This window comes from Neolamprologus brichardi, chromosome 17 (genome assembly GCF_056152115.1).
Source record: "Neolamprologus brichardi isolate AB-2024 chromosome 17, ASM5615211v1, whole genome shotgun sequence".
Lineage (NCBI taxonomy): Eukaryota > Metazoa > Chordata > Actinopteri > Cichliformes > Cichlidae > Neolamprologus > Neolamprologus brichardi.
In genome coordinates, this window is record NC_142120.1 from 7,241,911 (window position 1) to 7,254,493 (window position 12,583).

A 12,583-nucleotide genomic window follows, 5' to 3' on the forward strand; every position below is an offset into this window, starting at 1 on the left:
ATTTACTGAGAACTTAAATTGAAATGTAAAAGAACATAGTCTGATACATGTGACCTAAACACTGAAAGTAGGGATGCACCGATACCACTTTTTTGGAAACGAGTACGAGTACTTGCATTTCAGTACTCGCCGATACCGAGTACTTAATAAAAACATGATTTAAATTTACAGGTAACAGCTTTAGTCCTATAATTTAACAAAAAACAAACAAAAACAAACAAACAAGGGACTGGTTTGGAATTAAGAACATTTATTTAAAATGAAAAGCATGTTGTATGCAACATATTACAGAATAAATAATTATGAAAAAAAATTGAAACAGTGACAGTGCAACTCAAGTATTGTTTTCAGTTTATTCTAAACTCTGCCGCTTTGGACAACACAAGGGGCATTAATAAACATCTTTGCTATTTAGTGCACAAGATTTGAATAAACTAACAACATCCACCAACATAGAACTGTGGCAGTCAGTGCAACTGAGGTAGGTATTAACATCAAGTCTAAGATGACTCACTTAATGGAGAGAAAAAGTGAGTGGCAGGTTTTTTTTTTAAAGAAAAGTAGCTTTTCTGCATTATCAGCAGTCAGACTGTTTCGGTTTTCATCTATAATGTGTGACACTGAGCTAAAAAGCCTTTCACTTTCCACACTGTGCTTGTCTGTTTCTCTGTTTAGAAGTCTCACAAGTAAATACCTCTCAGCCCCATGTAGCAGTCACAGCTGGTATGACATCAGAGGCTAGTGCGTCGTAGCTGCTCACTTTTTTAGTTAGTTCCTCAAAGGGGGCGAGGATGGCAACAGTTGTCTCCATAAGAGCCCATTGGTGAGCGGTGAGATAGTCAGGGAGTTCATGCTCGGACACCCCCAGCACTCGCTTTTGCTCAATGAGGGACTGGAGCATGTAATACGTGCTGTTCCAGCGCGTCTGTATGTCCTGCTGCAGTCTCTTTATTGGCTGGTTGAGCTGTCCCTGAATGTCCTCGAGGCGGGAGTAGGCTAAGGCGGAATGTTTAAAATGCCCAACTATTTTCCATCCCACTGCTATAGCATCAGCTATGCTCCTCTGTGCTAATAAGCATGGGTAAATAAGCGTGGGTAAACTCTTTGTACTCGTTGTCGTGTTGGGATTTTGGTGCTTGATTAAATTACTTGTGTTAAATGCGCTACCTTTTGAGCCTGCTCTGGACAATTTCGCTGAGCACAATTTGCAGTCCGCCTTTGTTTTCGCGTCTTAGTTCACTTTGAAATAGTTCCACACGGCTGACTTGTCTCGCCTGCCCTTCTCTCTCAGCTCTGAGCTGCAGCCGGGGCCTGGGGGCGGGCACTCGGGGCCTGTGATTAACCCCTTACATACCGCTCAAACGTAGACAGGTCTCAGACCGTGGTATCGGTCCCCGGTATCGGGGGACTTTTAACGAGTACTTTAGAAAATGTGGTATCGAGGCCGATACCGGTATCGGTATTGGGTATCGGCCATATCGACTTTCCTGATAGGCATCCTAACACATATTGTAGACCCTGAAAATGAACAGAGTCCACTGAATGAAAGCCACAAAATGCACTTCTGATATTTAAATCGATTTCTGATTTTATTCATGTGCAGCATATAACAGCTTTCTCATACGTGCCACGTTTTCTTAGTCTTGAAGCTAATTTTCAAACAGACTGGAAAATTATTCACTCTCCCTGAACAAGAATTACACCAACATTATAGATGCAGGATTCTTATAAACCAAGCAATCAAGCCTCTGTGTAAATTGATGTAATATAATGCATGCAGTGATTCAATGGCCCCTCTTACATGCACTGTAATGAATGCTGATCAAGGTTAGATTAATGGACAATTACAGTTGTATTTTTATAGCACATCAACAATATGGCCAAGTGGACTGCTGGGGGTGGCAGGTTGGCAGTTTCGATGCTCAGCCGCAGCATGTGGGCGACAGATTTTCTGTACAGTTCTACAGCTGACGTATCTCACAACTAACAGGCATACGGGAGAAATAAAATGATCCAAAAATATGCGAGCATTGATTATCCTTGACATGCTTGTTCTCGTGGTGGGATGGGAAATAGACTGTAAAATCATCTTCCTGTTGTTTTTTTTTTTACTTCTTGCTGCTTCAGGTTTGTACAGCAGCGCTTTAACTATGTTATTCTTAGAATGTGCTGTGAACAACACAAAAACACTGTCATCCTTATTAGCCACTGATGGCTTCATTAGCCAGTATAAACTGTTCATTAGCTTAAGAAGTTGAAAAGTGATCCTGACTTGGAACAAAGCTTTGCTTTGATCAAATTCAGTCATCCCGGTGGGGGCTGGCTCTTTGTCTTTATGATATTTTGACAACAAACCCCACTGGTCTGTACTCTGTAGTTTGCCTGCGTATATGTGAAGGCACACATTTGTGCCTGAAAAGTGATGTCTTTGTGTGTGTGTGTGAGCGCCTCACTGTTTGTGAGAATGTTTCTTAGGAGGATTGGGAGAGTAGGAGTGAGTGCCTGTGCCTATTTGTGTGTGAACCGACAATCTGAAGTTTCCTTGGATCTCCCCTTGGCACTGGCTCCCGCTAGCAACTCTCTGTCTCTGTTGTGTTTGTAGATTACAGGGGCTGTTGATTTTCGGATGTTTCTTTTCCAACTTCAAAGTTTGACTGATCTTGCTTGCAGTAAGGGACTGAGCCACTTAAAACTTTTATTATTACTTTCTTTCCCCCCCCCCTCCCCCATCTTCCCTTTACCTCTGTCCACACATGCACAGTACATATGGCAGCTTCCAGTATACTGGGGTTTTAACACATGACTGCATGCAAAATCACGAGCTGTGCTCATCTGAATATCCCTTGCCGGCATGAACTAAGCCTGGAATACGCTGAAGAAGTTGTAACAAGATGGACTGCTCAATCACATCAGCTTTAGAGCGAACATTAATGCGAGGCAGCGGGGGCTAAAGGCATTTGCGAGTTGCCACTGGAAAGAAGACACATTAAAAGTCCTGTTGAAATCAAATACAGCAACTTGAAAGCCTTTTAAAGCCCAAGAGAGATGAGCGTTAGAGTGCATTACAGTGCGTACATTAGTAAGTAAGGGTGGTTAGCAGTAAATGACATTAATCATGCACCCACTCAGGGTGTTGTGGAAGCTTTGAAGTGTTGCTGAATAAATGCTTAGGAGATCTGGGAAGGGCATGAATACCACCTCGTGTCAATCATAGGCTAAATCCATATTTATAGATAGTTTTACTTTGTGTTAAAGGGAATTTCGCCCCAAAATCATGCTTGGGAGTGGATGTAAACATTAATGGCATCCTACCTGGGTTAGCTGTAATGTGAGCCAACCTGCTATACTGTGCAGCTTAGTGGAAAAAACATACTTCCTATATGAAACTGCTGACAAACAGGTTTATGGATTTCTTTGTTTTTGTTTGTTTGGAGTAACTGGGCCATGATTTACAGAACAAGACATTTCTGAGTTTCTCTAATGTGCCGTTGCATTCAAGAGAAGCAAACATCTACAGCCAGAAGTTTAGAGACTGAGGAGCTCACCAGAATAACAGCATCACGGGCCAGATAAAAAGATAAATTTGACTTTAAATTGAACTGACCTTTGAAATATTTTGTACTCTTTTATAAATACAAAAGTTCCAAGTCATCACTCATTTCTTTAAATATTGCCACAAAAATCAGAAATAGGTGCAGCGATTTGTTCTATGACTAAAATACAGTATATAAAATGAGAATAGAGGTTCTACAACTCTAACAAGCTTGCAAGTAAATATTTGCTATGACCTCCTTTATTCTTCAACGCAGCCTGAACTCTCATAAGCAACCTTTCTTGTAATTTCTTTAATGGTAGCCGTAGTAGTAGTAGTAACAGTAGTAGCAGGATTGGCTCAGCAAGATTTCTCCTTTAGTTAACTAAAACTAAACAAAAACTTAAACAATTTTGAAATACAAAATATAGAGGAGTTATCCCTAGTTTTAGTGTTTGTTAAAAAATGTTTTTTAATGAAAATGTGACTTATGAGGCTTTTGATATATAAATGGTAAATGGACTGATTCGTATATAGTGCTTTTCCACTCTCCCGGAGTACTCAAAGTGCTGTATACAACATGCCACATTCACCCAATCACACCCATTCTCACAAGCACTTTCTCTATACATAGTGCTTTCTAACTACATTCACACACATCCATACTCTGATGAAAGTATCAGAGAGAGCAACTTGGGGTCTACATGTCAAGGAGCCAGGGACCGAACCACCAACCTTCAAGTCAGTAGGTGACCTGCTCTACCCCCTGTAGCTCAGCCACCCCTGTAGCTCAGGAGGGTGGCAGTCTTATATACAAGACTGTGAGTCAACTGCTTTCAAAAACTTCTGTTTTTTTGTAATTGTAATACTGATTACTGATAATACAGATTTTCCCAAGTCTTGCAGAAACCCAGATTAAATTCAATTTGAACATTTTCAAAAAATAAAAACTGAAATCAGCAAACTCACTCTGGAAACAAACTGAAACTAAACTGAGTTAAATGAAAAAGTCAAAACCAAGGGAACCAAATAATTAGAAATTACAAAAATATAATAACTCTGTTCTCCAGGCTTCTTGAAGGGCATTCAAAGCTCTTCCTTGGATGGCTCATCACCATGCACACGCAATACTTCTTCCTGTCTACTATAATCAACACTGTTCACTGATACCAGACTATGCTTAATCAAAGATATAAGCCTACCAGTGTACCAGTGTCCAACAAAGTACTAACTTGCTGACCATTGACCTTTTTATAGCGCTGCGCCCCCACTGGCTGGTCCCTTGTGGGCTCCATCTCCAACTGGGGTTCACAGTATATTAATGACTGTTTTGTTTTCTGTCAAGACAATCCGAAAATAGTTCAGTAATGTTGAGATCTGTGCTTCGGGGAGACCAATCCATGACTGACAGTGTTTCACTGTATGTTTCTCTGTCCTCTCTTCTGACCTCCTCTATATGTATTCATGGCAATTAAACAAAGAATTCAATTTTAGATTCATCATGATAAAGCAGCCACTGTCAAACAAAAAAATTTGAAAGAGCTTTAGAAAGCCCGGAGAACTATTGCTCAACACCACTTTAAAAACAGTGAGAAAGTCTGGCTCCTTGGAAGCAAATATAAAGAAACAAGGGGTGGCTCAAGACTTTTGCCCAGCTTTATATGATGTCTTTTGCAAATGTTTTCAAATGTGCAGTTTCTTCATTCATTCTGCAAGAGCTTGGTAATATTACAGACAAATTATGTCATCAGTACAACATGAGTGCCGTTATCTGGCTCTGTGGTTTAATTACGTAGCCTGAAACAATAAAAGCATCACAATTTTAGGCATATTAGTACCATTTTATGCAAAACTCTTCACAATGTTGAATTAAAATCTGTACTGAGGGTAAATATGTCAGGTTTTACATGTAATGATTCAATTAAGTAACAGTAAGAGTTTAGTGTTGATGTGTAATGATGTGCTCATTATTTAAGTAATCCTATTGGACCACAAGATTAGAATCATGTTCCTCTGATCAGTCAAAAAATCAAAGTGGGATTACTTTAGCCGTATCATGGATTTCTAAGAAGATTAAGGGCTGAAACAGTCATTCTAATCTAAGAATAATTCATTTCCTGATTGATTTCTGATAAAAAATGTACTTTGCTGGGTGAAAAATGTCTCAGAGTCAAGAGTCAGAGCAGTAATCTGAAATCAAGCCGTAGGCCTGTCTCAGGATTTATGACACCATGCTCTTTATAGAAGCTGTGTCCATAGCAACAAAACCGTACATGTGATATACTTGAACTCTGACAGCTGATTGGTGTGAACATTTTGATTTCACAGTCTGAGAATGTCTGTCTATTATGCATCTCTGGAGAACAATCAGCTTAGAGATGATCAGATTTAGAGCCATCATGTCGATTTGTCAAGACTGAGGTCGGAAAGGGAGAAATGAAACAGCCACGCCGCATTATGTGAACAAGGCATCTGTGTTCGCATTTATCGTGTAACACATGGACGTCTCATTACGTTTATTATTTAAGCCAGTTCCCCTGTGTTATTTCATCAAATTAGCTCAAGGAATAAACGTAGAACATCCGAAATGACTTGTAAAACACGTTGCACAAAAAAAAAAAAACCTCAGGGTGTGTAATTAATCATGTGGAAATTAAAGTAAAAGGAGAGGGTTCAACCTTGTCCTGTGAGAGTTAACCCATGTCCGCAGCACAGGACTATTTTTACATTATTTTCAATTATCATCTGAAACGGACAGGGACCCTTGAGGAAGGTAGCCTCATTTTTGCCAAGTCGCTGTCATTGAGTCACATTACCACATTCTTTATATAGCTGAGCTGTGGAAACACGGTCAGCTGGCTCACAATGTCCCTCAATTCCATCTCCCTAAAGATTAAAGACTTGGTTTGATAAAAATGTTGAATACTAATTGTTCCCTACAAACTCTTTGACAAAGTAAAAGTATGCCACACCGAGACCTCACTGAAAAAAACAACGACAAATTTGTATAAAACAAAATGATTTTACTACAGCCCTGTACATATACAACAGCACATTTGCAGTGCACCATTTCTTAAAACTATCCCGCATATAAATGTCACTGAAGAATTATGTGAAAAAAATGTCACTTGAATAATGTCATGAAAGCAGTCAGCTGTGCACATAGTGCCTGGATAATGACTTTAGAGATACTGTCTTGTTGTGCACGAAATACTTCTTCGTTTAGTGTGACAGCATCTTAATTAATACACACTCTGGGGGTGTTAGACTGGACTGGGTGCCTGTGGTGATTGGCAGATAGATTAATACTGTCAGACCCTGGAGATACATGTCACATTCCACTTGAAGCCATTGTTTCTTGTTTCAAGGACAGTTCACCCACCCCCATCGATGCCGCCCCTCCTTCACTCTTCTGCTGTTCCTGTGGTGGGTCACTATCATTTAAACAGAAGTCTCAGAACACAAACGCTAGAGTGGATCCCATAGGAGGAGCAGTAAACACTGTGACACCGTTCTGTCACTACGCCTTCTGTAATTGTATAAAATGCAGTTAAGACCTTTACCAGATGTTCTGCTAACTACTCTTATAATCTTTATTATTAAATGACACATTACTAAACACCTTCTTGTAATGCTGGTTGCCCATTCGCAGCTGAGTTATTGTGACAAGATGCTGCAGAGCTACACATCCCAAAGAGGGCCGCGTAGGATATAATGCTCTCTATACTAAAAAAAAAAAAAAAAACAAAACAAAAAACCGGGAGGTTTGTGTCCCGCTTTCTTAGCTTTCCAAAGAAAGGAAAAAAAACTGGATTAAATGATCCAGTCGTGTGGAGAAAAAAAAAGTTTTCACAACACTCTATTCAGTCCTGTGGAAAACTACGTACACATTTACTGCTTCCACAGGAATTAAGAGGCTAAGTAGCAGCCAGCTGCTGCTAATAAAATGCATTTGATTAAATGATCATCAGCAAATGTAAGCACCTCTATAAACACTGAAGCTTTGGCAGTTTGCTGTTCTGGAGCATTTATGTCAAGGAGGAAACACATTAGCAGTTATCTTAGAGATGCAATAGTTGCTGTTTATTTTAGAAGGGTCATAAGGATATTTCCAAATAATATGAAGTCCATCATTTTACAAGAGTGAGAAACAATCAAAGCAGATTCAGTTTTCTTCATATTGAAACTTTAAAATGGGACTTCAAAACCCCCCCACAAAACAATGGGTGACATCATGGTAGCTCCACCGTCTATGTTTTTAAACCAGAGATATTGGTTAAGCCTAAGAGGATGGATGGATGGATGGATGGATAGGCAGATGACGTAGAAAGAATGCAGGTTTAAGTTGCTTTCGCACTTCATTTATCTTTTTATATAGTCTGTAGCTGTAAACAAAAGGCATCATTACCTTCTCTGCCACATGATATGAATGTGGCATAAGCCAATTTCTTTTCAAGTGTTTCAAGTGTCAGTGCCAATGCCAAAGCATTCGTGTAGTTTTTCAAATGCAGTGCTAACAGAGTGTGTGTGTGTAAATTTGATTCTACTTGAAAGATTTTAACGCGATTAATTCATTTTTATTGTGCTGAACCTCGGAAGAAAAAGTGGTGATTTCATCATTCACACGTGCCTTGACATTCTTGGAGCATCCTTCATGTACTCATTTGTTCCTACTATGTTTTTAAGGTCAACAAATAAATCAAAGACAGTGAAAGCCAGAGGTATTTTACACACAGCTTTAACTTCACCAGGGGCTGTATTTCATTTCCCGGAATCAACATTTTATTTCTCTTTTTTTATGCCCTTCGTTTCTTTCCCATATGGGTTCCTGTTTGTACTCTGCTTCAACCCTGCCTTGGGCTCAACTTTGGAATGAGTCTGTCTCTGCGAGATGATTGGCGGTTGGGCTCCAGCCAGGGACAGCTGGTCTCTAAGAAACTGTCTCGGTGTTTGGAATACATTAACGGCCACCACACTCAAGGTACCTTGATGTAGTTGAACGAGTCAGGCTGCTTTTGACACCCCATCTTCTTTCAATATCATGTTTGACATTTGGGATGTAGATATTTTTTCTTTTAGCATTCCCTGAAATGAATTCATTCCATCGAGTTATTTTTTCTATGTCTCTGCGGTGCATTAGAATCATATTAACACATGGCTCTGTCAGTCACAGGCAGTGGCATTTTTCTTGTTGAAATTGCCTGTTTATGCTTTTGTTGAAAACACAGTCACTAAGCATCCCCTTCAGTCAATCTAAATATATTATTTATCAGGGACTGACAGAATATGCCCCAGAGTTTTAATGCCGCATTTGTTATCATCGCTTAATTGCAAACTACATGTTTAACACTCCACTGGGCCATGGATGATTCAGAATTGCTCAATTTAAAATGACTGCAGTGCCAGTCAATGAGGGAAGGCAGATTCTCTTCCAAGGCTGCCGTAACAATTCAAAATGACAAAAGAGTGACGTGTGAGAATATTTTAGCTAACTTTACATTGTTCCCTATATATCACTGTCTTTGTCATTATCATGCTATAGTCACTTAACATGCATTATTTTGCATAATGAAAATTCTTTAAAGTCGCTCTGATATCCTCTTTAAATACAAAACACAGTGATTACTGTGTTGGAGCAGTCTCAGCAATGCGTTGTTCCTTAATATTCAGTGATGGCCTGTAGACTAGAGACTGGTTGGCCAACCCTGGCAACCTCAGGCCATTAGTAAAAAAAAAAGTACTCAAAACCTGTTGGTGAGTGGTTTCTGGAAGTTGCTGGCCATCAACAGGTAAAACTGGTTAAAAAGAAGACGCTGCACTGAAAACCTCCTTCTGATTGCTATGGTCACAAGCAGACTAACTTAATGTTTGCATGATCTACTCTGTGGCTTCCCTTCGGTAGGACACCTTATCCAGGAGGCACCCAAGAGTCCCTCTTGCATGACTTAACTCCTCACCCTATCTCTAAGCGATCTCTAAGCTACCCTCTGGAGAAACCTCATTGCTTGTGTCTAATTTTCTGGGTCACTACCCAGAGCTCGTGACCATAGGTGAGGATATGGATGTAGATCAGCTGTTAAATAAACAGCTTTACTTTTACAATCAGCTCTCTCTTGACCACAACAAGAGAGATGGAGGTTACCACCTGATGAAGCCAACAGAACTACATCATCTCCAAAAAACAAAAAGCAGAGATGAATAGAATCAGTGACACAGGGCAGCCCTGGCAGAGTCCAACATGCACTGGGAACATGTCTAATTGCTGGGAATACTGATCAACCTCTCGCTGTGGTTGGACAGGAAGCCCTATAGTTGAAGATGGGAACCACAATCCCAGTCTGCCATCCAGAAGCACAGTCCAGGCCCTGATATTCATGCAGCGTTGAATAGGTGTGTCAACCAAGACAACCTCATAACATCAAGAGCCTTTAGGAACTCAGGATGAATCTTAGCCACTCCAGGGGTCTTGCCACTTATTTAAGTGATTTTGCAGTAAGTTATTTACCCCAGTGAACAATACCCCAGCATTTCTCTCCTAGTGATTGGCGAGTTGTCTACCTCATCTGCTTTTGGCATGTTGACATGTCAGTGGAATTGAGGAGATCCTCAGTGTACTGAACCCACCACCACCCCTGGTCTATATCATCATTGAAATCAGCATCACCTCACCTGCACTATATAACCTGTGAGTAGAGCACTGCTTTGCCCTCCTGAGTCATCTTTGCCAGAGTCGCTTTGTGGCTGACCAAACGTCTTGTTTTGTTAATGGCTTCACTAAACTCCTCCAATCCCAACATTTTGCTTTAGCTACTGTAAGAGCTACATTCCAATTGGCCTCCTGGTACTCGTGAGCTGCCAGTCTTATGGGCAACCAAGTCTGTGGGACTCCAGCTTGATGATCCCCTTCACCGCAGGTGTCTACCATCTGGTTTGGAGATTACTATAATGACACATACCAACCACTTGGCAACCAAAGCTCTGGACAGCTCTACAATGACTAAATCTTGTGTGTGATAAAGCAATAATATGGTGATTAACTGTGATAAATCTGCAAAAATCGCAAATTTGCTGCCGTCTGCAGCAGATGTTACTATACGGGAAAATAACCAGAATACAATCAGTTTATACCCAATTCAGTTCATTTAAATTCAGTTTTATTTATACAGAAGCACATGACAGCATTCATCTCAAAGTGCTTTGTAGTCACTATGCAATTGAAAGGCTTTGCAGCAACTACTTGCAATCAGGAAAAAAAAATAATTCAATCTGGGCAAGCAACCATTTTTTTCCCCTTTTTTGTAGCCACAGTTGTTGCCATTCAACTTTTACTCTAGTGTGACTGAACTATTAAGCAATCTAATAAAGGATTTGTTAGACTGATTGTGACAGAAGACTAGCATCTGCTGGCAATGACTCTTACAATAAATAAATAAATAGCACAAAAATTAATTTAAGGATGATAACATAAAGCAGAAACAAAATGGCAATAAAAATGAGAAAGACCAGGACACAGGGCAACAATTGTCCCAGCTGGCAAGTTACTAAGAATTTTGAACCTTTTCTGCTAGCATGCAAACCTTCATAACAGGTAGCTTACCTTTCAAAAAAACAAACAAAAAACTTCAAAGCACATGTGTTTTTACTTCAAGAGCAATTTCTATCATTAAAAAGGTAGAAATGGTTGAAGGCGTTTCTTACATTCTCCGAGCTCCAAGCATTTAATACTCAGACAGCACAGAGAAGCAATTTGAAAGCATGGGCTAAAACCATACATAGCTCATCAATGGTGCTTCAGTTATGAGTAGAATAGTGAGACACTTGAAAACCTTCGCACTCATATGTGCTATATAGCCATCACTATGGCTACAAACGTATCATTTTCTCCACTTCAGTAGTCACCGCAGAAGCACTTCTGGAGTTCCTCCACTATTTCTTTCCCAAATCTCATGCCCACCATCATAAATAAGAAGAGCTCAAGAAGTAGGGAACTTGAAAAGCTGTTCAATGTGGAAAGGTATGCTGGCATCTTACATTCTATGAATGCCACTCCACAAGACTTTTGATCTAGACCTTAGCTAGAGATGCCAAATGCTCCCTAAGGGAATGGGAATGAAAATTCAGTACCATCTACATGCTCATCATGTTTCAGATGTTGCTCTCAGGATCTGTAAAAACGCTTCCGGAAAAGAACAATTGATTTTTTGCAGAAAACAGCAGCTGAGAGTACATCCCAAAGTTACTCACTCTTTAGATATAAGATATACTGGATCCATAATTTTATGCTTACAAGGCATACAAGAGGTTTTTTTTTGAGGAGAATATGGTTCTTGTTGTTAATGGTTAACAGTGTACCCCTGTCCTTATCTGTCACAGAAGGTTGCTTTTTTATAATGTGGGCGTCTTTTCCAATTTCATACATTTTCTGAATATGTTGGGCTCAGACTTTACCAGAGGAGAAATCAGAGCACAGCATTTTAAATGTCACACAATCGTTACACAAGAGTAAAAACAGAACAGCAACCTTCTTGCTACTAGAAAAAATCTGCAGTTGCCAGATTTGTTCTTCCACTGTTGGGGAAAAAAAAAGTAATTGTTGTGTTGTGTAGTAATTGCAGCCACCACTTACTATCTGCACGGGTTGCTTTGTGGAAAGCAGCCTATCACCAAACAACAATGGTCCCACTCAGACTGCCTGCCAGTCAGATAACTGAAGGTTTTAAAATAATTGCAGTCTACTTTTTTTCTTTTTGCATTGAAATCATTGTCTTAGTTTCTAAATTTCTGTTTAAAATCTCTAAGGTTCTGGCTGTTCTGGATGAAATACTTTCATTCTAAATGAAAGTAGTTCATATGCATTTCTCTGTATGTAGATGGTAACAGATTTGCATTGTGATAACAGATTTGCAACATACGACAACAGATTTTTGATCTTTTATGATTTACCACCAGTGTTGGTCAAGTTACTTGAAAAAAAGTAATCAGTAACTAATTACTGATTACCTCCCCCAAAAAGTAATCCAGTTACTTTACTGATTACTTATTTTTAAAAGT